At 36.7% G+C, this 26448-nt stretch overlaps 1 long non-coding RNA gene and 1 pseudogene across 1 annotated transcript; both read left to right on the top strand.

Annotated features, from left to right (window-relative positions):
• Window positions 1-26448, top strand: part of LOC142219824 (acyl-CoA Delta-9 desaturase-like) — a 30300-nt pseudogene that overhangs the window by 3003 nt on the left and 849 nt on the right.
• LOC142219834 (uncharacterized) lies at window positions 17705-18218 on the top strand. Its single transcript, XR_012717805.1, has 2 exons — window positions 17705-17960; window positions 18023-18218. It is a non-coding gene; the product is annotated as an uncharacterized LOC142219834 (long non-coding RNA).

Below are 26448 nucleotides of genomic sequence, written 5' to 3'. Positions count from 1 at the left end.
TTCTTTTAAATAACGACAATCTACAATTTATTTACTATGACTTCACACTTTACAATTCGTTCACACTGAAGTTATTCGTTTGACGCTTTAATTAAGACTCTCTCGTTAGCAGCATGCGAGCGCTTTTATATATGCCGGTGTGGCAATACGAGAACATTCTGGTAGCACTACAATATTCTGGCAACGCCAGAACATTCTTAGACAATGCTAGAAGGATCTACGACCATTAAGTAATTCGTCTGGTGGCTGCCAAACACATACACACTCACATAGATATATGCTCGCATTACTACAACAACAATGACAATAGACAATGAGATGAAATGAGAATGCAGAATAACAAAGCAAAGGGGTTGTTATCAAAGAGAGTGAGAACTTACATGAAAATAAGCAAACAAAAGAACATAAAAGAAATTCAGGAAAGTGCTAGAAAATGAATAGATGATTCCAACAAGTTATAACGAAATTTTATCGTTACAATTTGAAATTTAAATTAACGGAAACTAATTTAAATAAACTTAAATCTATAATTATCAAATTCGTAACACTGCCTCCCGCTTAAGCCTGTTCGTCCCGAACAGGCACAGAACCTGTTCCGTAAGGAGCCAATCGTTCCAGATGTACAACTTTCATCTTTGATCTAGGGCTGTCGTCCTTCTGAATCCGGTATACAACATCATTGATCTTCTTGATGACTTTGTATGGGCCTTCCCACTGTGTTTGCAGTTTAGGACACAATCCTTTCTTTCGTTGCGGGTTAAATAGCAGAACCAATTCTTCTTCTTGGAAGCCTTCAGTATTTACAGCACGATCGTATCTCGCCTTCATTCTGTTGCTGACCATTTTTATTTTGTTGCGCACTGATTCGTGAACTTCACCGAAAGTGTTTGGGATGTCGTTTCTGTTTTCTTCCATGGCGAGCTCATTAGGTTTAGCACCGAATATCAGATCACCAGGCAACTTCAACTCAGTTCCGAATAGAACATTGGCCGGTGTTCGAGAGGTGGAATCATGAATGGCAGATCTATACGACAGCAAAAACTTTGGTATATGCTCGTCCCAGTCCCTCTGGCCGTTGTCCACTACTTTTCGAAGATGTTCCTCCAGAGTGCGATTAAACCTTTCTACCATGCCATCGGATTGTGGATGTAATGGCGTAGTCCTCGTTTTCTGGATACCAAGGGATTCACACATCTCTTTGAATATGGCCGATTCAAAATTTCTTCCCTGGTCTGAGTGAATCTCGGACGGCACACCGTAGCGACATATCCAGTTTTTGTTGACCACATCCACAATCGTTTTTGCCTCTTGGTTTGGAATTGCATACACCTCCGGCCATTTGCTGAAGTAATCCATGACCACAAGGACATAACGGTTTCCAGAATCACTTACTGGGAAAGGGCCTGCCACGTCCATTGCTATTCTTTCAAACGGGGCTCCTGGTCTATATTCTTGCATAGGACCTCGACATTTCCTTGTTGGACCTTTCGCCTTCATGCACTTCTCGCAATTGGCTACCCATTCAGCAATTGATTTCTGGCATCCAACCCAGTAGAATCGTTGCTTCACTTTCTCGGCGGTTTTGGTTATTCCCAGATGACCTCCACTGGGACCATTATGGAACTCCGCCAAAACATCTCTTATTTTGGAATCTGGAACGATGATCAAATTTCGGCTGCTCTTGCCATCTTCGCTTTCCCATTTACGTTGCAGGGATCCATTGACTAGAACTAAACTATCCCATTGAGCCCAGTATGCTTTCATAAGTGGACTTTCGGCTGCGATGTCTTTCTTGCTGGGTTTCTTATTTTCTTGTTTTGCCGAAATAATTTTTCTCAGAATGGGATCTTTATGTTGCTCTGTTGACCAGTCTGTGCCAGATTCGATGTGTAACTGTCTGGCATTTACAACTGTCTCCTTTGGTTCAGCCTTCGAGTAGCGTCTGCTTTCTACATTGCAATGCCGTCGTGTCAAGGCTTGATCAATAACTTGTTTGCCAGCTTTTCTATTATCCGCAAAATTTGAATTTGAGTCGCTTGGCTTTGTGGTCGCCTTCTTCTGATTATTGTTTAATGGAGATGGCGAGATTGACCCCGACGTTTTACGCCACGCTTTACATTCCCGGGAAAGATGTCCAGCCTTATCACAGTTATAGCATTTCATTCTAGATTTATTTTCTTGCTGCTTCATTTCTTGCATTATCTGCTTTAGAGCCTCTTTTACCAATTCAATGACCGATTTCGATTCTTCACACTCGGTCTCTACTCTGCGTACTTTGTGAATTTGAGGCCGTGCCAGCAATCTCGCAGTCTCTTGTACAAGTGCAAATGTTACTGTTTCTGTGAATGTAGCTTTTTGTGCGGCATATGTTGCACATTTTATCTCAGGGTCTCGAATGCCATTCACAAAGGTCTCAATTTTGATGCGGTCCACAAGTGGGTGACTCTCTCCTGGGTATGTCAGTAGCACCAACCGCTCAACTTCTGTTGCAAAGTCTTGTAGAGTCTCGTTTGATTTCTGGACTCTACCTCTTAATTCCATTCTAAAGATGTCTTGCTTGTGCTCTCCACCATACTTGCGTTGAAGCGCCGCTATTACTTCATTATAGTTATTTCTAGAAGCAGCGGGAATGCTTTGTATCACATCAGCAGCATTGCCCTTTAATGCCAATAGAAGTTCAATTGCTTTATCATCGTCATTCCACAAATTTCTAGAAGCAACCATTTCGAATTGGAATTTGAAGACATCAAATGACGTTGAGCCATCGAAAACAGGAGTTTTGATTTTTGAGCCCTCGATGACGCGCACTGGACCACCTTTAATTTCCAGCTCTGACATTTTTTTCTCGATGTGCAGAAACTTCTCATCATGAACCATAATTTTCTCATCCACAGAAAGAACTTTCTTATCCAATTCCACAATTTGATTTTCTATATGGTCCACACGTTTTTCCATGCCTTCAGAAATTTGTTGTAGTTTTTCATTGAGAATTCTAGAATTTTCGTCGAATTTTTCTTCCAATTTTCTTGAACTTGCTTCCATTTGTAGGGCATTTTCTTTCAGCAATTTTCTAGAAGTTTCTTCCATTTTTCTAGAATTTTCTTCCATTTTTCTAGAATTTTCTTCCATTTTTCTAGAATTCTCATCCATGATTTTTCTAGAGTTTTCCTCCATCATTTTGCTCAAAACACTGAGCATTGATGTGTAGTCCACAACACTCGGAGCCACAGACGGAGTTTCTATACTGCTGGTATTGACGAGTATTTATTCATCAATGTCTTCCTTATAATCAAACTCATGCGTCGCAATGTCAATATTACGCCGTTCAAACTCTTCCAGTAGACGCTTTTGAAGCTGGGCCTTATTGCCTGTTGTCGGCAGCTCCAGTTTGCTCAACTCCTTTTTTAGGTCTTCCACTCGAAGCTCATTAAACTTCATTGTAGATTTTTTTTCGTTATCCCACTTCTGACACCAATTGTTACGTTTTTATATTTAGGCGTTTTTAATTACCCGACAATTAAAACACAGTTCTTTTAAATAACGACAATCTACAATTTATTTACTATGACTTCACACTTTACAATTCGTTCACACTGAAGTTATTCGTTTGACGCTTTAATTAAGACTCTCTCGTTAGCAGCATGCGAGCGCTTTTATATATGCCGGTGTGGCAATACGAGAACATTCTGGTAGCACTACAATATTCTGGCAACGCCAGAACATTCTTAGACAATGCTAGAAGGATCTACGACCATTAAGTAATTCGTCTGGTGGCTGCCAAACACATACACACTCACATAGATATATGCTCGCATTACTACAACAACAATGACAATAGACAATGAGATGAAATGAGAATGCAGAATAACAAAGCAAAGGGGTTGTTATCAAAGAGAGTGAGAACTTACATGAAAATAAGCAAACAAAAGAACATAAAAGAAATTCAGGAAAGTGCTAGAAAATGAATAGATGATTCCAACAAGTTATAACGAAATTTTATCGTTACAATTTGAAATTTAAATTAACGGAAACTAATTTAAATAAACTTAAATCTATAATTATCAAATTCGTAACACTGCCTCCCGCTTAAGCCTGTTCGTCCCGAACAGGCACAGAACCTGTTCCGTAAGGAGCCAATCGTTCCAGATGTACAACTTTCATCTTTGATCTAGGGCTGTCGTCCTTCTGAATCCGGTATACAACATCATTGATCTTCTTGATGACTTTGTATGGGCCTTCCCACTGTGTTTGCAGTTTAGGACACAATCCTTTCTTTCGTTGCGGGTTAAATAGCAGAACCAATTCTTCTTCTTGGAAGCCTTCAGTATTTACAGCACGATCGTATCTCGCCTTCATTCTGTTGCTGACCATTTTTATTTTGTTGCGCACTGATTCGTGAACTTCACCGAAAGTGTTTGGGATGTCGTTTCTGTTTTCTTCCATGGCGAGCTCATTAGGTTTAGCACCGAATATCAGATCACCAGGCAACTTCAACTCAGTTCCGAATAGAACATTGGCCGGTGTTCGAGAGGTGGAATCATGAATGGCAGATCTATACGACAGCAAAAACTTTGGTATATGCTCGTCCCAGTCCCTCTGGCCGTTGTCCACTACTTTTCGAAGATGTTCCTCCAGAGTGCGATTAAACCTTTCTACCATGCCATCGGATTGTGGATGTAATGGCGTAGTCCTCGTTTTCTGGATACCAAGGGATTCACACATCTCTTTGAATATGGCCGATTCAAAATTTCTTCCCTGGTCTGAGTGAATCTCGGACGGCACACCGTAGCGACATATCCAGTTTTTGTTGACCACATCCACAATCGTTTTTGCCTCTTGGTTTGGAATTGCATACACCTCCGGCCATTTGCTGAAGTAATCCATGACCACAAGGACATAACGGTTTCCAGAATCACTTACTGGGAAAGGGCCTGCCACGTCCATTGCTATTCTTTCAAACGGGGCTCCTGGTCTATATTCTTGCATAGGACCTCGACATTTCCTTGTTGGACCTTTCGCCTTCATGCACTTCTCGCAATTGGCTACCCATTCAGCAATTGATTTCTGGCATCCAACCCAGTAGAATCGTTGCTTCACTTTCTCGGCGGTTTTGGTTATTCCCAGATGACCTCCACTGGGACCATTATGGAACTCCGCCAAAACATCTCTTATTTTGGAATCTGGAACGATGATCAAATTTCGGCTGCTCTTGCCATCTTCGCTTTCCCATTTACGTTGCAGGGATCCATTGACTAGAACTAAACTATCCCATTGAGCCCAGTATGCTTTCATAAGTGGACTTTCGGCTGCGATGTCTTTCTTGCTGGGTTTCTTATTTTCTTGTTTTGCCGAAATAATTTTTCTCAGAATGGGATCTTTATGTTGCTCTGTTGACCAGTCTGTGCCAGATTCGATGTGTAACTGTCTGGCATTTACAACTGTCTCCTTTGGTTCAGCCTTCGAGTAGCGTCTGCTTTCTACATTGCAATGCCGTCGTGTCAAGGCTTGATCAATAACTTGTTTGCCAGCTTTTCTATTATCCGCAAAATTTGAATTTGAGTCGCTTGGCTTTGTGGTCGCCTTCTTCTGATTATTGTTTAATGGAGATGGCGAGATTGACCCCGACGTTTTACGCCACGCTTTACATTCCCGGGAAAGATGTCCAGCCTTATCACAGTTATAGCATTTCATTCTAGATTTATTTTCTTGCTGCTTCATTTCTTGCATTATCTGCTTTAGAGCCTCTTTTACCAATTCAATGACCGATTTCGATTCTTCACACTCGGTCTCTACTCTGCGTACTTTGTGAATTTGAGGCCGTGCCAGCAATCTCGCAGTCTCTTGTACAAGTGCAAATGTTACTGTTTCTGTGAATGTAGCTTTTTGTGCGGCATATGTTGCACATTTTATCTCAGGGTCTCGAATGCCATTCACAAAGGTCTCAATTTTGATGCGGTCCACAAGTGGGTGACTCTCTCCTGGGTATGTCAGTAGCACCAACCGCTCAACTTCTGTTGCAAAGTCTTGTAGAGTCTCGTTTGATTTCTGGACTCTACCTCTTAATTCCATTCTAAAGATGTCTTGCTTGTGCTCTCCACCATACTTGCGTTGAAGCGCCGCTATTACTTCATTATAGTTATTTCTAGAAGCAGCGGGAATGCTTTGTATCACATCAGCAGCATTGCCCTTTAATGCCAATAGAAGTTCAATTGCTTTATCATCGTCATTCCACAAATTTCTAGAAGCAACCATTTCGAATTGGAATTTGAAGACATCAAATGACGTTGAGCCATCGAAAACAGGAGTTTTGATTTTTGAGCCCTCGATGACGCGCACTGGACCACCTTTAATTTCCAGCTCTGACATTTTTTTCTCGATGTGCAGAAACTTCTCATCATGAACCATAATTTTCTCATCCACAGAAAGAACTTTCTTATCCAATTCCACAATTTGATTTTCTATATGGTCCACACGTTTTTCCATGCCTTCAGAAATTTGTTGTAGTTTTTCATTGAGAATTCTAGAATTTTCGTCGAATTTTTCTTCCAATTTTCTTGAACTTGCTTCCATTTGTAGGGCATTTTCTTTCAGCAATTTTCTAGAAGTTTCTTCCATTTTTCTAGAATTTTCTTCCATTTTTCTAGAATTTTCTTCCATTTTTCTAGAATTCTCATCCATGATTTTTCTAGAGTTTTCCTCCATCATTTTGCTCAAAACACTGAGCATTGATGTGTAGTCCACAACACTCGGAGCCACAGACGGAGTTTCTATACTGCTGGTATTGACGAGTATTTATTCATCAATGTCTTCCTTATAATCAAACTCATGCGTCGCAATGTCAATATTACGCCGTTCAAACTCTTCCAGTAGACGCTTTTGAAGCTGGGCCTTATTGCCTGTTGTCGGCAGCTCCAGTTTGCTCAACTCCTTTTTTAGGTCTTCCACTCGAAGCTCATTAAACTTCATTGTAGATTTTTTTTCGTTATCCCACTTCTGACACCAATTGTTACGTTTTTATATTTAGGCGTTTTTAATTACCCGACAATTAAAACACAGTTCTTTTAAATAACGACAATCTACAATTTATTTACTATGACTTCACACTTTACAATTCGTTCACACTGAAGTTATTCGTTTGACGCTTTAATTAAGACTCTCTCGTTAGCAGCATGCGAGCGCTTTTATATATGCCGGTGTGGCAATACGAGAACATTCTGGTAGCACTACAATATTCTGGCAACGCCAGAACATTCTTAGACAATGCTAGAAGGATCTACGACCATTAAGTAATTCGTCTGGTGGCTGCCAAACACATACACACTCACATAGATATATGCTCGCATTACTACAACAACAATGACAATAGACAATGAGATGAAATGAGAATGCAGAATAACAAAGCAAAGGGGTTGTTATCAAAGAGAGTGAGAACTTACATGAAAATAAGCAAACAAAAGAACATAAAAGAAATTCAGGAAAGTGCTAGAAAATGAATAGATGATTCCAACAAGTTATAACGAAATTTTATCGTTACAATTTGAAATTTAAATTAACGGAAACTAATTTAAATAAACTTAAATCTATAATTATCAAATTCGTAACAATATTTTGAGCACCCGTCTCCTGGTTTTGTGTTTTGAAATCTGGTTTAACAGAAATTGTCTATTTTGTCAATTTTAAAATTATTAAGGATTGTCTACAGGAGAGCATATTCCTTTAAATTGAAAAAAAAAAAAACTTGCCAGTACTTTATTGGGGAATTTTAAATTAAATTGGGGATATTTGAGGACGAAAGCATCCTATTTTGGGGACAAGAGCCCGAAAAATACTGGCAACACTGCTTAAAGGCCGGTATGCACCTCTAGTGAAATTTTCGGTTGCAAAAATTTATTTAAGTCTACAACAAAAAAACTGGGCTGTGTACACAAATTTTAAACCAGCTAATCGCTTTTAAAAATTGTTAATATATGTTCCAAATATTCCTCAAATAAATTGTTTATTATTTACGGACCTTTTAAAACTTTTACGCACACAATGATTGTAATAAATTAAGTGTTTGCTGCTAAAATATGCTTTTGACAACCCTGTTATTTTCATTAGAGGTGCGTACCAGCTTACGAAATTGAACGCTACCGAAAATTTCGTTAGCATAAATAGCAATGCATTTCTTATGGGAATGAAATTTTTCGCTAGAGGTGCATACCGGCCTTAAGGCGCTATGGATCTTTTAATGTGCGAACAACATAACAATAGCGATAGCGATAGGCGAATATGCAACCGAGTACCGAGACAGCTAGCACATTAAGCCTAGTACTAAGATCACGTTTTCGCACGAAAAACTGTTATACGCCATATAATAAACGTTAGTGCGGAATAAATGCGAATTTATACAACATAGGATTTTTCGCACGAAAAAATAGGCAGGCATATTATTTTGCATAAATAAGTTAACATCCCTGGGTTTGAGACCCTATTTACAGAGATGGATGAATATATTCGTTTTTCGCAGAAACGAACTTAATACTAAGCAATAGAATGAATTATTTTATGAAATTATAATAATTATTTTTTTTTTTTCTTAATATCTAATTTTAGCTGTCGTCCTTATACATATTACTGGTTATGGCATAACTCTGGCCGCACATCGTCTATGGGCTCATCGGGCGTACAAAGCAAATTTACCTTTACGTTTGCTATTGATTTTCTTTAACTCCATCGCATTCCAAAATTCTGTGTATGTTTGGGCACGTGATCATCGGGTACATCATAAGTTTTCGGAAACCGATGCTGATCCCCATAATGTCAAACGTGGACTATTCTTCGCTCACATTGGTTGGTTATTGTGTAAGAAACATCCAGAAGTCATTGCTAAGGGCAAAACAATTGATATGTCCGATTTGGAAGCTGATCCAATTGTAATGTTCCAACATAAGTGAGTAGGAAAGACAAGACATATTCTATATTTATAATTTAACAATAATTATGTTTATAATATTACATATTCATAGGGAATATGATCACCTCAAAAATGTTCTAAGAGCACAATATTACTTCGCGGAGAATATATAATATGTTTGTCGCAACAATGCTATTTTCTTGAAAATTATGTATTTGAGTTTGGCAAGCATGTTTATACACCCAAAGGAAAGTAGATTTCTAAAATCAAGTTTCAAATTCTTATTTTTAGCCTGAATTAGTACTTAAAATTTTAAGTTATACTCATATTAAGTACAGAATGTGCTTATTTGTGCAATTCAAGTACATAAAGTTTGATTTAAGGTTGTATTGAGTTAAAACAAGAAAATTGTTACTTCATTCGTCTGTGCGAGTTAGGTACTGAGAGCACAAAATAGAGTTTTTTTCTCCTCGATGCTCTCGTCGAACCGAGCATTGTGTGTGTGCGCTTAATGTTTGGCTTGCATTTGATGTGCTATCTTAAGCCGACTTTGGCTTAAAATAAGAAATCTTTTACTTGATATTCATTTATGAGCAAATTGGAATGCAAAATAAAGTTTTGCTCTCCTTGGTACTCTTACAGATGTTTAACCACCAAAAACTGGGGTTTCGCTTGCATTTTGTTTGTCAAATTCTTTAAGTATTATTGTGTACCGCCGAATTGAGTGTACAGACGAATGAAGTAACAATTTTCTTGTTGACCGATGAACGGACGAATACGAATAGATCGACTCTGGAGGTGATTCTGAGTCGATCAGTATGTTTTATGGAGTCTAAAGTCAATAAAAGTTATTATTCCCTAAACACTATGTGGGTTAGGATATAAAATCTGGATTCATTTATTTTAATATTATTTAAATTCCCGATTTTTTGACGATTTTTATAATGCAAGTGCCGATTATGACGATTTTTTCGAGAAAAAGTGTCGATTTTTCTTAAAATTTTATTGGCAGCCCAGGTCGTTGGTATAACAAGAACAATAGGCCTGTTTTCTTTTTGCACTGGATACAACATTTGTATGGGCTATCCAGAACATCGTTGCACTGGTGTTCTATCCAGAACATATCATCAGTGCAAGTCGCGCCGATCTTGCCAGATTGTGTTTTGATAAAGTGACGCTTCATCGATTCACAATAGCACTTTATTGTGACTAATTTATCGAAAAACATGAATTTCAAAGTGGTATAGTGTCACAAATAATAGCAGCAGTAAATATTTATTACTAATTGGAGCATTTCATACATTAAAAATGCAAGATTTCACTTCTTTTCTGTGATTGTTTTTGAACAGCTGATGACAGTGTTGCATATTTTTGGAGAGGTCCTGGATAAACGAGTACTCTGTTTTCTTTTAGTCCTTCACGGCTTAGGGTCTCCAGTGCTAAAAGAAAACAGCCCTAATGTCAGCTATATTTAACTCATGCAGTGGACTCAAAAGTGGCCACATCGTTTTATACAAATAATTGTTTTAATTATTGTATGTTTTGAAATATATTTTAAATAGGAAATAATACTTCTTATTTTACAACTTCTCATAATCAATGTTTATAAATTTAAATTATGGAAATAGAAATTAATGTGGACAATTGTGAAATCAATCAAACGAAGCATCAGTAGTAAAGACAATATACTTTAGAAGATGGGAAATTGACTGTTTAATTATTGTATGTTTTGAAATATATTTTAAATAGGAAATAATACTTCTTATTTTACAACTTCTCATAATCAATGTTTATAAATTTAAATTATGGAAATAGAAATTAATGTGGACAATTGTGAAATCAATCAAACGAAGCATCAGTAGTAAAGACAATATACTTTAGAAGATGGGAAATTGACTGTTTAATTATTGTATGTTTTGAAATATATTTTAAATAGGAAATAATACTTCTTATTTTACAACTTCTCATAATCAATGTTTATAAATTTAAATTGTGGAAATAGAAATTAATGTGGACAATTGTGAAATCAATCAAACGAAGCATCAGTAGTAAAGACAATATACTTTAGAAGATGTGAAATTGACTGTTTAATTATTGTATGTTTTGAAATATATTTTAAATAGGAAATAATACTTCTTATTTTACAACTTCTCATAATCAATGTTTATAAATTTAAATTATGGAAATAGAAATTAATGTGGACAATTGTGAAATCAATCAAACGAAGCATCAGTAGTAAAGACAATATACTACAGAAGATGGGAAATTGACTGCTGAGAACATCAAACCATTGACGGCGCTAGGTCCCTTGTCGGTAGACCGGTATGCACCTCTTCCGAAATTTTCGTTAGCAAAAATTTATTTAAGTCTACAACAAAAAACGGGTTGTGTATAGAGTGTAGAGAAGCATAATGCACACATATTTTAAACCAGCTAATCGTTTATAAAAATTGTTAATATTTGTTCCAAATAGTCCTCAAATAAATTGTTGATTATTTACAGACCTCTTAAAACTTTTACATACACAATGATTGTAATAAATTAAATGTTTGCAGCCATGAGTTGTCAACATCTCTCCAAAATATGCTTTTGAAATAAAATTCAGACCAGATTTTCTATATAATAACATTTTGGTAGATTATTTTTATTTTGACGATATGGACCAATTTTTGTGTGGTTGGCGATCGGCTATATATAACTATAGACCGATATGGACCAATTGTTACATGGCTGTTAGCGGCCATGTACTAGTGCAATGTACCAAATTTCAACCGAATGGGATGAATTTTGAATGGTTGTTAGAGACTAGCACCATGTACCAAATTTCAACTGGATCGGATGAATTTCACTCCTCCAAGAGGCTCTGGAGGACAAATATGGGGGCTATATATAATTATGAACCGATATGGACCAATTTTTGCATGGTTGTTAGAGACCATATACTAACATCACGTACCAAATTTCAGTCAGATCGGATGAAATTTGCTTCTCTTAGAGACTCCGTAAGCCAAATGTGGGGATCGGTTTATATGGGGGCTATATATAATTATGGACCGATTTGGACCAATTTTTGCATGGTTGTGAGAGACCATATACTAACACCATGTACCAAATTTCAACCGGATCGGATGAATTTTGCTCATACAAGAGGCTCCTCAAGCCAAATCTGAGCGTCGGTTTACACGGGGGCTATACGTAAAAGTGGTCCGATATGGCCCATTTTCAAGACCATCCGATTTTTCGTTCGGAAGTTAGCGTGATTTCAACAGACGGACGGACGGACACGACTCAGAATTTAACCACGACCCAGAATATCTTAGAGCAATATTTCGATGTGTTACAAACGAAATGACAAAGTTAATATAGCCCCCATCCTATGGTGGAGGTAGGGATGCCAGACGTGCTCTTTTAAAGAGCACTTGTGCTCTTTTTTAAAAAATGTGCTCTTAGAAAAAGATAGGCCAAAAGAGCACGCAAAAGTGCTCTATTTTTAGTTAAGTACTCTTTTTGTGTTTAGTTAAGTACTCTACTTGTGCCAAGTTTCAGGTCGATAGCTTGTTTCGTTCGGAAGATAGCGTGATTTCAACAGACGGACGGACGGACACGACTCAGAATTTAACCACGACCCAGAATATCTTAGAGCAATATTTCGATGTGTTACAAACGAAATGACAAAGTTAATATAGCCCCCATCCTATGGTGGAGGTAGGGATGCCAGTCGTGCTCTTTTAAAGAGCACTTGTGCTCTTTTTTAAAAAATGGGCTCTTAAAAAAAGATAGGCCAAAAGAGCACGCAAAAGTGCTCTATTTTTAGTTAAGTACTCTTTTTGTGCTCTTTGTATGCATCACAACAATTATTACTCCAACACGATTCAATAAATGGTAAAAGTAAACTGAACCAGTGTTGCCAGGTGATTTTTGATTCTTCCCCCCAAATCTTAAGAAAAAAACCCCTAAATTGGTCTAGACTTTTTTCAAAAACCCCCAAAAAATTTAAGAATGTTAATAAGTCAAAAAGGTGTCCCAAATTTCGTTAAAAGATCCTGCAGTGATAAACTTTACAAATTAAATTTAACACAAATATATATACTGAAAGATTTTTTTTCTGAAGAACAAAATTTCTTTTGAAGTAAATAAAAATCAGTAGATAACATCATTATAACACTTTTCACAAATTCGGGTTTATTTGTCTAAAATTTCGTTCCTCAGGAAAGTAATTTTCTATGGGTATAATAATACAAAATGTATATCAATATAAAGAGCAGACAAAACAATATAATTCAATGTATAAATCTTTCAAATCAAATTAATTCAAACAACGGCTTATAAAGTATAAATAATAGCAATAAAAAATAAATAAAAATTAAAGTTCAGTAAATATATACATTATTCGGCAAAATTGTAGGCGTGAAATTATGAGACCAATAATTTAATGTTACAATACCATTTCTTAATTTGTTTTTAATTGTATCAAATATTAAAAATGCCCCTTCAACAGATGCGTTTAAAAAAAATTGTCATTTTGAGATCCTACCTCAATTATTTCAAGAGCTATATGAGCTTGTTCTGTAAATTTGATTCTTGAATTGTGAACAAATGGTCTTACGAAAATAAGCGCTATTTGGCCTATAATATCTTTCAAGGTGTAAGCAAAAATACAAAAAAGAATCTGAAAAAGTATCGGCTATAGTTTTTGTATAAAAGTCCATTTACTAGAGACATACAGTAGAAAATTTGTCTCAAATTTTCATAGTATTTTAGTGCTCACCAATATGGAAAATATTTATAGCTTATTTAGATTAAAGCCTCTACTTTAAAATAGAATCGAAAAATAAATCGAAACTAAGTAGGAAAATAGAATTTGGTGTCTTTTTCGAATGTCCTTCTAAGTGGACATCGGTAGTGAAAGGGTTAAATAGTGTTTTACTTTATATATCAGATTCGAAGAAGAGCACGCCGATGTTACTTCTTCACTTTGTACTCTGTTAAAATGTAAACAAACTTCTTTCAATAACATTTTTCACAAAAACACCAAACAAATGACTTACAAAGTATTGTAAGAAAATTAGTGGTTTATTTTATGTATGTTATGAACCTTTTTATGTTTAAATGAATTATTATGGAATTAAATGTTTTTATTTTATTTGGAAAAGTGTGCTCCTTTTTTCGTATGTGCTCTTTTTATAAACTGAATGTGCTCTTTTTTCCTCTTCCAAATCTGACATCCCTTGGTCGAGGGTATAAAAATAAGTTTTTCATTAAAAAAATGCAAATAAAAGAAATTACAACAATGTATGGACCTAGAGCCGTCAATGCAACATTTTGTATGGCACAAGCCAATTTCCCATCTTCTAAAGTGTGTTGTCTTTGATCAGAAGTCATTAAATTGAATTATCAGCTTTAAACACTAGAACAGGGTGTCATTGGATTTGGCCGCCATAGTTGGATTCAGCTGAGTTTCTTGCTTCCATGTCCAAATTTTCTCAATACAAGAACTTCTGATTTGGTAAATAAAAATACGTAAATATATTTTTTATCTTTATCTTTATTACAAATCTTGATTATGTTTATTACAAATGTATATATCGATATAAAAAAAGAATAATAAAAAAAAAAAAAAAATTAAATATATGAACCTATTTTTATTTTATGGGAAATAAGCGCATTAAGATTAAAACCATTAAAAATAAACTAAAATCATGCGCATATAAAATAATATCGAATACTATTCGGGATTAAATCAAGAAAAGATCGTTCTAGAAACAAGCATGTATTATATTCAAGAATAAAAAATATTAATCCGAGCTTAGTTACCGCTTAAAACGAGTTTGTTTTGGCTCATGTTAAGTGCTAATTTGGTTTAATATAAGATTAAATGCCAATTTAATCAAGTACAAAATAGGATTAAATAGAGCTTCACTATGCTTGAATCAAGCCCTTCCCGTACTTAAAGGAAACACAAACACGATTGAAAATTTCTAAAATTAAGAAATCAGTACTTAATATTTTCGAGATTAAATTAAGAATTTTCTTCTTGGATTTAGAAAATCTGTACTTATCGTACTTTTGACACCGCTACGGCTTGAATCAAGTAAACTTTTTTTATTTTTTTTTTTTTTTGGTGTAGTTGGCTATAAACCAATAGGCTTGCTGCAGAAATGTTTCATGTTCCCGGTCAAAAAGTAACATTATTATAGGACTATATGTTGGACAAGAACTCCCCAACCTAGCTGCAGAGTTTCTTTAACTACAGGTCTCTATTGATTTGTGTGGCCTGGTGTTGTCCTGGTGAAATACAATTCTTTTCTTATTGGCCAATCAAAACTGACCATTTTGGGCGATTGATTCCTTTATATGGTCCAATTGTTGCAGTAAAACTTTCCTACCCTTTCCACCGGCTCAACGCGTTTCTATCCCGACTAACATCTAGCCCGATATCCGATCGGTTTTATACAACGCGAGATACAGATAAATAGCCTTATCTACCGGGAGATGAAAAACCGGTCATTATTTCGATTATATACCCACCAACATATAATGGTGATGGTGATGGTGATGTAATAAGTTTCTCATTCCGTTTGTAACACATCGAAACATCGATTTCCGACTACATAAATTATATACAGTGAAACCATCCAAGGTTAGGTGGCAGCCCGATGTATCAGGCTCACTTAGACTATTCAGTCCATTGTGATACTATATTGGTGAACTTCTCTCTTATCACTGAGTGCTGCCCGATTCCATGTTAAGCTCAATGACAAGGGACCTCATTTTTATAGCCGAGTCTAAACGGCGTTCCACATTGCAGTGAAACCACTTAGAGAAGCTTTAAACCCCTCAGAAATGTCACCAGCATTACTGAGGTGGGATAATCCACCGCTGAAAAACATTTTGGTGTTCGGTCGAAGCAGGAATCGAGCCCACGTCCTTGTGTATGCAAGGCGGGCATGCTAACCATTGCACCACGGTGGCTCCCTCCAAACTTGCACACTCCGAAAAAGCGGACACCTCCCAAAAGTGGACAATTGGCTTGGGACTTTTGCAAAATTATCTCATTTAACATAACCCCTCATAAGTGGACACCTCCCAAAATCGTCTTTTGCCTGCAGGCAGGTCAAGTTCAAAGATTGGCTATATCGGTCCAGCTTTTGATATAGCCCCCATAAAAACCGATCCTCCCATTTGGGGTCTTGAGTGTCTAGGCATCCCAATTTTTATCCGACTTGCCTTCCAGATTCAAAATCTGGAAGTATTTTGGGTTCATAAATAAGTGTGGTCCCTGCTTCGGTGTAGCCCCCATAAAGCCCGATCTCCCTATTTGACTTCTTGAGCGGCTAGATATCCAAATTTTTATACCCTGCTCCACACTGTGGAACAGGGTATTATAAGTTAGTGCATATGTTTGCAACACCCAGAAGGAGACGAGATAGACACATGGTGTCTTTGGCAAAAATGCTCAGGGTGGGCTCCAGAGTCGATATAGCCATGTCCGTCTGTCCGTGAACACATTTTTGTAATCAAAGTCTAGGTCGCAGTTTTAGTCCAATCGACTTCAAATTTGGCAGCAGTATGTGTTTTGGCTCAGAATAGATCCCTATTGATTTTGGAAGAAATCGGTTCAGATTTAGATATAGCTCCCATATATATATTTCGCCCGATATGGACTTATATGGCCCCAGAAGCCAGAGTTTTACCCTAATTTGCTTAAAATTTTGCACAAGAAGAACAATTAGTACTATAGTTAAGTGTGCCAAATTTTATTGAAATCGGTTCAGATTTAGATATAGCTCCCATATATATCATTCGCCCGATATTGACTAATACGGTCCCAGAAACCAGAGTTTTAGCCCAATTTGGTTGAAATTTTGCACAGGGAGTAGAATTAGCTACAATAGCTATGCGTGCCAAATTTGGTTGAAATCGGTTCAGATTTAGATGTAGCTCCCATATATAGCTTTCGCCCGATTTACACTCATATGACCACAGAGGCCAATTTTTTGCTCAGATTTAGTTGAAATTTTGCACAGGGAGTAGAATTAGCATTGTAGCTATGTGTGCCAAATTTGGTTGAAATCGGTTCAGATTTAGATATAGCTCCAGTATATAGCTTTCGGCCGATTGACACTCATATGACCACAGAGGGCAATTTTTTGCTCCGATTTAGTTGAAATTTTGCACAGGGCGTAGAAATAGCATTGTTGCTATGCGTGCCAAATTTGGTTGAAATCGGTTCAGATTTAGATATATCTCCCATATATAGCTTTCGCCCGATTTACACACCCAGAAAAAAGTGCCTTCGAAACTAAAGGAAAACATTTTCATCAATATAGTTTATCCATTTTATTTCCATTAAGGTAAATTTTTGTGAAAAATAATAAAATTTACTCGTTTCAGTAAAAAAATCCTAAACTGTAAGCAGTTAGGAATAGTTCATTTACTAGAATAAGGCATGGAATTTTACTCATACTATTTTCTTCGCTGGGTATAAGAATTTACTACTGAAAAAGAAAATTTTATTCAGCGATAACAAAGCATTCGTAAAAATAAACAAAAACAGAACTAAAACCAAGTTTCCTCAAAATTAGTAAAATTTCTTATAAAATGATAATTGCGACTTCCTTTATAATAGAAAGTTTTTCATACATACGAACAACACTTGGCATAGAAAAATATTTTAGTTCATTCGTACTAAGAAGTATGCAATCCTTTCAAAACTTAAGGAAACACACTTGTTAGAATATAGGAAATTTTCCTAAATTTCTATTGTCTACCTGTAATCGATACCTGTCATCGTAATCGATGTGTTTGCGCGTGGGTGTAATCGATATATTTGCGCGTCGGTTGTTTTTTTAGTTGGAATCGTATTGTTTTGGTATACGGAGAGATTGTTAAAAAATAATATGGTAAAATAATATAATAAATAACAAATAAAATATATAAAATATTTGTTATTTTAAATTAGTGAGAAAAATTTTCGTTTTTTTAAATAAATCTATCAATGTTCGTGATAGTGTATAAAGAAAGAAAACACCAGCAGAATAACAACCCTTTCATTTGTCTTCAGGTAATATTCAGTGCCGCTAACCTTTTGCAACAAAAATGTTTTATGATTTTTTATATTTGTAGGTATTGAAATTGTAAAAGGAGGACAAAATCGTTAGGCAGCAACTTATTAAAAGTGAAAAGTACAAGAAGAAGAAAAAGTGCGTTTTACAGTTGATAATATCACACGGAAATTGGAAATAGTGGAATAATAAACTAATATTTCAAAGAGATTCGATGCTGTTGATTCTTAATAAATATATTCAATATATTAATAAAACATGTCTTTTATTGAAGATAAAATTGCTTATAGAAATAAATAAAATTGTATTTAAAAACGAAGGTAAGCAGTCCTAATTATGAAGTAAAAGTTTTACCACAAATGTGTAAGATTTGTCGAAATGAATGAAAAAATTTCAATAAAATCATTCCATATATGAATTCAAAGTAGTTAAATTTTTTCATTCTGTAGTATAGTGGTATATAAATATAGGAAAATGTTAACTTATATATGGAATGCATTATTCCTAATTTCTACGAAAATCACATCGTTCAAACAAATAAAAATGTCTTTGGCGCTATACGAAGTTCAACTTTCTTCACAATGAGTTCATTTTAACTTAAAGAAGGGGTCACTTTTTTCTGGGTGCACTCATATGACCACAGAGGCCAATTTTTAACTCCGATTTAGTTGAAATTTTGCACATGGAGTAGAAGTAGCATTGTTGTATTGCGTGCCAAATTTGGTTGAAATCGGTTCAGATTTAGATATAGCTCCCATATATATGTTTATCTGATTTCGACAAAAATGGTCAAAATACCAACATTTTCCTTGTAAAATCGCCACTGCTTAGTCGAAAAGTTGTAAAAATGACTGTAATTTTCCTAAACTTCTAATACATATATATCGAGCGATAAATCATAAATAAAATTTTTTGAAGTTTCCTTTAAATTGCTTCAGATTTAAATGTTTCCCATATTTTTTTACTAACATTGTGTTCCACCCTAGTGCATTAGCCGACTTAAATTTTGAGTCTATAGATTTTGTAGAAGTCTATCAAATTCTGTCCAGATCGAGTGATATTTAAATGTATGTATTTGGGACAAACCTTTATATATAGCCCCCAACACATTTGACGGATGTGATATGGTATCGAAAATTTAGATTTACAAAGTGGTGCAGGGTATAATATAGTCGGCCCCGCCCGACTTTAGACTTTCTTACTTGTTATTCCTGAAATTCTAAATCTAGAGATATTTTCGTTTCATAAACAAGCGTGCCGAAGATGGTTTGTATCGGTCCATGTTTCGGTATAGCCCCCATCTCCTCCTAATTTGACTTCTTGGTGTTCTGGAAACCGTAATTTTTATCCGATTTGCCCGATATTGGAAATCTAGAGGTATTTTGAGTGCACACATAAGAGTGCCGAAGATGTTGTGTATCGGTCCATTTTTCGGTGTAGCCTCCATAAAGCCTGATCTTCCGATTCGATTTCTTGAGCGTCTAAAGGGTGATACGGTCAAAATTTGGTCAATATAAACTTGACGTATTTCTTTCAATTTTGCATTTAAAAAACCTGAACACCCCTCATTTTGAAGGTGTGTGTGTGTAGAATGTTGCTCCTATTTTGATTTTGGAATTCACTCTTCAGTTGTCAAAATGCCGTCCAAGCAAGAAGAGCAGCGTATCAAAATTTTGCTCGCGCATCGCGAAAATCCGAGCTACTCGCACGCAAAGCTGGCAAAATCGCTAAAAGTTGCCAAATCAACCGTTACAAATGTAATTAAAGTGTTTGGGGAACGTTTGTCGACAGCCAGGAAGTCTGGATCGGGGGGAAATCGAAAACCGGAAGCCGCTGAGACGACAAAGAGAGTTGCCGGTAGTTTCAAGCGAAACCCTAACCTCTCTCTCCGAGATGCCGCAAATAAGCTGGGTGTATCGTCTACAACCGTGCATCGAGCCAAAAAACGAGCCGGACTATCGACTTACAAGAAGGTAATGACTCCAAATTGCGATGATAAACAAAATACGACGACCAAAGCGTGATCCCGGAGGCTGTATCGTGTACACGATGCTGACGAAGTTTGACTGCGTGGTAATGGACGACGAAACCTACGTCAAAGCCGACTACAAGCAGCTTCCGGGACAGGAGTTTTATACGGCAAAAGGAAGGGGAAAGGTAGCAGATATTTTCAAGCACATAAAACTGTCAAAGTTCGCAAAGAAATATCTGGTTTGGCAAGCCATCTGTACCTGTGGCTTGAAAAGCAGTATTTTCATAGCTTCCGGGACTGTCAACCAAGAAATTTACGTGAAAGAGTGTTTGAATAAACGTCTGCCGCCTTTCCTGAAGAAACACGGTTGTTCCGTACTGTTTTGGCCGGATTTGGCATCTTGCCATTACGCTAAAAAGGCCATGCAGTGGTACGCCGCCAACAACGTGCAGATGGTTCCCAAGGACAAGAACCCTCCCAACACGCCAGAGTTCCGCCCAATTGAGAAATACTGGGCTATTGTCAAGCGGAACCTAAAGAAGACCAAAAAAACTGCTAAGGACGAGCAGCAGTTCAAGACAAACTGGCTTTCTGCGGCGAAGAAGGTGGATAAGGTGGCTGTACAAAATCTGATGGCAGGTGTCAAGCGTGAGGCCCGGCAATTCGGATTTGGAAAAGCGAAAGCCTAACTGAATATTTTTCCTGAATTTTATACTAATTGAACTTGAAAAAGAAATTTAATTTGATTTTTTAAATAAACGATTTCACCGATTTACACGCGTTTTCCCTTGACCAAATTTTGACAGTATCACCCTTTATGTTGAATAATAAAAACGAATTTTGACAAAAAAATGTGTTTTTCTTTGTTAGACCGGGGACTTATCAGCCAACCTGTTAGTACGCGATCGATAACGTCTTAAGGCCGGTACTCTGTTCGGTTTTCGCGTTGAAACTCCATACAAAACCAAAAAATGCGAAAAATTTGCGAAATTTTTTCCATTTGTGATACTTTGTTTTTTCGTGTTGAAAAACTGACGTTTATAGCACGGCGCCATTTGCAATGTGAATTAAGAAATAATTTATTTATTAAAAACTATTTGTGCGGGTTTATAAATCAAACACGGACCATATTTTTGTTCCGAAACTATACAAAGGATCAAAGGAATAGCAGATCAATTGCCCAAGGAAAAATAAAATGTTATTTTGTAAAAACAAGCAACACCACCAACTTAATCCAATATCGCTCCCTGTAAAATAGCGCTCCAAGCTACCTAAAAAAACGCCGCTTTCTATGTGCGAAATAATGGTTTCCATAAAAGTTTTTCGCAAGAATGAACATAGTACCGGCCTTTATGTAGAAATTGTTCGTGTGGAAGCGTAATATAGAATCACATGCTTTTTTGCGACTAAAACATTCTTTAAATTCAATAAAATCGTGTTTTTGACCATGGCTTTTACAAAATCGAGATTTTCTTCCCGCATGAACTTGTCTGTTTTGCCAAATTTGCAAAAGACTATTAGCAAATGAGTTTGTTAAAGACTTTCTCAAAATATTTTGTCAAAATTATTGTACCATAAATCTGCTATCGGCTCAAAAATGTCTACACAAAAGGTACTAAATCATTCACGGGGGTACTACGGTACTGATCTGGGTGAAAAAGTACTATAGTACTGCATTTTCCATCCCTGGTATATACTTGTTTTTCTCTTATGCTTGGCCTGTAAAAACGGTATTGCGTTTATATTAACAACTAGCGTAACCCGGCCCGCTTCGCTGCGCCTTCCGAAGCGTATTTGGAGGAACATTTTGCATTAACTTAGTCAACTATATCCTTCGTGCTGAAAACAAATTCGAAAAGATTTCAATTCTTTTAATCAAATCGGACTACTTGATTTTTCATTTATAGGTACAAATACGGCGGGAGAGGGTGTACCCTTTCCTCCAAATTTTTTAATAATGTTCTGTATTCAAGTAGTTGGACAATCTTCTATATTTCTTGTGAATTTTAAGTGGGGTTTGTCAAGGAAAGGTATCCTTCTCCTCAACATATCTGAAAATTAAGCACTATAAAGGGTGATTCTTTTAAGGTTAGGATTTTCATGCATTAGTATTTGACAGATCACGTGGGATTTCAGACATGGTGTCAAAGAGAAAGATGCTCAGTATGCTTTGACATTTCATCATGAATAGACTTACTAACGAGCAACGCTTGCAAATCATTGAATTTTATTACCAAAATCAGTGTTCGGTTCGAAATGTGTTTCGCGCTTTACGTCCGATTTATGGTCTACATAATCGACCAAGTGAGCAAACAATTAATGCGATTGTGACCAAGTTTCGCACTCAGTTTACTTTATTGGACATTAAACCAACCACACGAATGCGTACAGTGCGTACAGAAGAGAATATTGCGTCTGTTTCTGAGAGTGTTGCTGAAGACCGTGAAATGTCGATTCGTCGCCGTTCGCAGCAATTGGGTTTGTGTTATTCGACCACATGGAAGATTTTACGCAAAGATCTTGGTGTAAAACCGTATAAAATACAGCTCGTGCAAGAACTGAAGCCGAACGATCTGCCACAACGTCGAATTTTCAGTGAATGGGCCCTAGAAAAGTTGGCAGAAAATCCGCTTTTTTATCGACAAATTTTGTTCAGCGATGAGGCTCATTTCTGGTTGAATGGCTACGTAAATAAGCAAAATTGCCGCATTTGGAGTGAAGAGCAACCAGAAGCCGTTCAAGAACTGCCCATGCATCCCGAAAAATGCACTGTTTGGTGTGGTTTGTACGCTGGTGGAATCATTGGACCGTATTTTTTCAAAGATGCTGTTGGACGCAACGTTACGGTGAATGGCGATCGCTATCGTTCGATGCTAACAAACTTTTTGTTGCCAAAAATGGAAGAACTGAACTTGGTTGACATGTGGTTTCAACAAGATGGCGCTACATGCCACACAGCTCGCGATTCTATGGCCATTTTGAGGGAAAACTTCGGAGAACAATTCATCTCAAGAAATGGACCGGTAAGTTGGCCACCAAGATCATGCGATTTGACGCCTTTAGACTATTTTTTGTGGGGCTACGTCAAGTCTAAAGTCTACAGAAATAAGCCAGCAACTATTCCAGCTTTGGAAGACAACATTTCCGAAGAAATTCGGGCTATTCCGGCCGAAATGCTCGAAAAAGTTGCCCAAAATTGGACTTTCCGAATGGACCACCTAAGACGCAGCCGCGGTCAACATTTAAATGAAATTATCTTCAAAAAGTAAATGTCATGGACCAATCTAACGTTTCAAATAAAGAACCGATGAGATTTTGCAAATTTTATGCGTTTTTTTTTTAAAAAAAGTTATCAAGCTCTTAACAAATCACCCTTTATTACAATAACATACAAAGAATTACTGTTTCCCATCCAATAAATCGGAAAAAGCAAAAGTAGTAAAAAAATTTACCACATTAACATTTGCTAAAATGTTGGAAAATGATGCACCCTCTACGTTGGCTGCCAATTTCATGTAAATTTAAGTTCTTTACTAAAAAGAAGTCTGGCAGAAGCCTGTACAAAAATCATAAAATTATGTACCGAGTTCCCATTTACGGACAACCCTCTACTTTCAATTTAAGAAAAAAAAACGGACAAAAGGGAACCCTCTTTTTACTAAAATGAAGACTAAAAAGAAGTCTGGCAGAAGCCTGTACAAAAATCATAAAATTATGTACCGAGTTCCCATTTACGGACAACCCTCTACTTTCAATTTAAGAAAAAAAAAAAAAAACGGACAAAAGGGAACCCTCTCCCCACCTTCGCTCCACTACGACCTGATATCGGACTATCACGTACCCTATATTAATTTCGCAACTACTCAATGGTCCCTATAAATTCTATCGAAGTAAATCGATAAAGTTTATTTCAATTTTCCCCTTCCCCAACCAGATATCGAAAAATCATATACTAATTTAAAAATTATGTATAAATTTAATCACCTCCTGCCACGTCCCTGTAAATTTCAAGTAGATCGGAGATGTTTAAATTTTGCTCTATTGTTTTAAAGGGACGTCACTTTCCCCGATACAATATCGACACCCCTAAACTTCCCTGAAAATTCTTGAAACTTTCCTTCAAGTGTGGGGCAAGGAAGGTTGCCTCTTCGTTCATAACCTTCCACCACTGCTTTTGTAAATTTCAAGAAAACTTAAATTTTTTTGTAGTTTTAGAGGAGGACCTCCACCCCGACCAAATGTCGAAAAGCGTATCTTTTGTAAACGTCCCAGAAAATGTCAAGCAAATTATAAGCCTAAAGGGGCGGCCTCTCTTCCGTCCAAATATCACAAAATCAGGTATCAAGAATTACGGTTGACGGAGGTTACGATCTCTCCCCAGTCCTCTGTAAATTTCAAGTAACTCGGTAAAGTTTAATTGTTTCTCTGTATGTACTTAAGAGAAGCGGATGTCTCCCTATGCCCTTTTATTTTTATTAAAAAAACAGGAACCTGATATAAATTTCGTAACCCATTTTTTCTGTAAAATTTCAGTCGGGGGAGTTTAGTTTTGTTGGAACTTTCAAAAAAAAAAAAAAAAAATTGGGCAAAGGGGTGGTCCCCCTCCCCGACCAAATATCGGAAAATAATGTAGCGGATTTTTGTCTACATGCCAACCCCAACATTCAATGAAAATTTCAAGCAAATCGCATAATTTTGTTCCAAGTTTCAAAAAGTAGGGCAAAGGGGAGGTCCCCCTCCCCATCCACATATGAAATCATCGGATACCCAATATTAATTCCATAACCTCACCACATGTTCTCTGTAAATCTCAGATAATTTAGAGAATTTTAGTTTTTTCACTGTCCTTTGAAAAAAGTCGAACAAAGGAGAGGCCCCCCTCCGCCACCAAATATCGAAATAAAAAGTAGCGGATCTTTGTCTAGATGCCAACCCCAATCTTCAACGAAAATTTCAACCAAATCGGTCAACTTTGGTCCAATTTTCAAAAAGTCCGACAAAGGGGAGGTCCCCCTCCACGACCAGGTGTCAAAAAATGAGGTACCCTATTTTCACCACATGAACGCCCCCTACGATCGCTGAAAGTTTCAAGTAAATCGGTTCAGCCGTTTCGGAGCCAACTCGGTACATACAAACAAACAAATAAACAAACATAAATTGAATTTTATATATATAAAGGGTGATTTGTTAAGAGCTTGATAACTTTTTTTTTTTAAAAAAACGCATAAAATTTGCAAAATCTCATCGGTTCTTTATTTGAAACGTTAGATTGGTCCATGACATTTACTTTTTGAAGATAATTTCATTTAAATGTTGACCGCGGCTGCGTCTTAGGTGGTCCATTCGGAAAGTCCAATTTTGGGCAACTTTTTCGAGCATTTCGGCCGGAATAGCCCGAATTTCTTCGGAAATGTTGTCTTCCAAAGCTGGAATAGTTGCTGGCTTATTTCTGTAGACTTTAGACTTGACGTAGCCCCACAAAAAATAGTCTAAAGGCGTCAAATCGCATGATCTTGGTGGCCAACTTACCGGTCCATTTCTTGAGATGAATTGTTCTCCGAAGTTTTCCCTCAAAATGGCCATAGAATCGCGAGCTGTGTGGCATGTAGCGCCATCTTGTTGAAACCACATGTCAACCAAGTTCAGTTCTTCCATTTTTGGCAACAAAAAGTTTGTTAGCATCGAACGATAGCGATCGCCATTCACCGTAACGTTGCGTCCAACAGCATCTTTGAAAAAATACGGTCCAATGATTCCACCAGCGTACAAACCACACCAAACAGTGCATTTTTCGGGATGCATGGGCAGTTCTTGAACGGCTTCTGGTTGCTCTTCACTCCAAATGCGGCAATTTTGCTTATTTACGTAGCCATTCAACCAGAAATGAGCCTCATCGCTGAACAAAATTTGTCGATAAAAAAGCGGATTTTCTGCCACTGATTTTGGTAATAAAATTCAATGATTTGCAAGCGTTGCTCGTTAGTAAGTCTATTCATGATGAAATGTCAAAGCATACTGAGCATCTTTCTCTTTAACACCATGTCTGAAATCCCACGTGATCTGTCAAATACTAATGCATGAAAATCCTAACCTCAAAAGAATCACCCTTTATATATAGATATATTAACAAATTTGAAACTTTTTATCCTTTCAGGTATTATTGGTATCTAATAGCATTATGCAGCTTTATTATGCCTACATCGGTCGCAATGTATTTCTGGAATGAAACTTTTTCCAATGCTTGGCATGTTTGCTGCATATTCCGTTTGTGTTATTTGCTTAATTGCGCTTGGCTAATCAACAGTGCTGGACATAAACATGGCGCAAGACCCTACGATAAGTATGTCAGAATTATTACACTAGTTTACACTGAAAATGTACATTTGATGAGAGATGACTTTTCTTATGTATTTTGATTTTTGAAATATCCCGTTATTTTTAATATTTTGCTCTTTTTTCATTAAACAAATTATATCTCGAGTTAGAAATGTCCGATTATATCGTTGTTGGTACTT

This window comes from Haematobia irritans, chromosome 1 (assembly GCF_050003625.1).
Source record: "Haematobia irritans isolate KBUSLIRL chromosome 1, ASM5000362v1, whole genome shotgun sequence".
NCBI classification, from domain to species: Eukaryota; Metazoa; Arthropoda; class Insecta; order Diptera; family Muscidae; genus Haematobia; species Haematobia irritans.
Note: the sequence above shows the minus strand (reverse complement) of the source record. Positions and strands in the feature narration are given on the sequence as shown.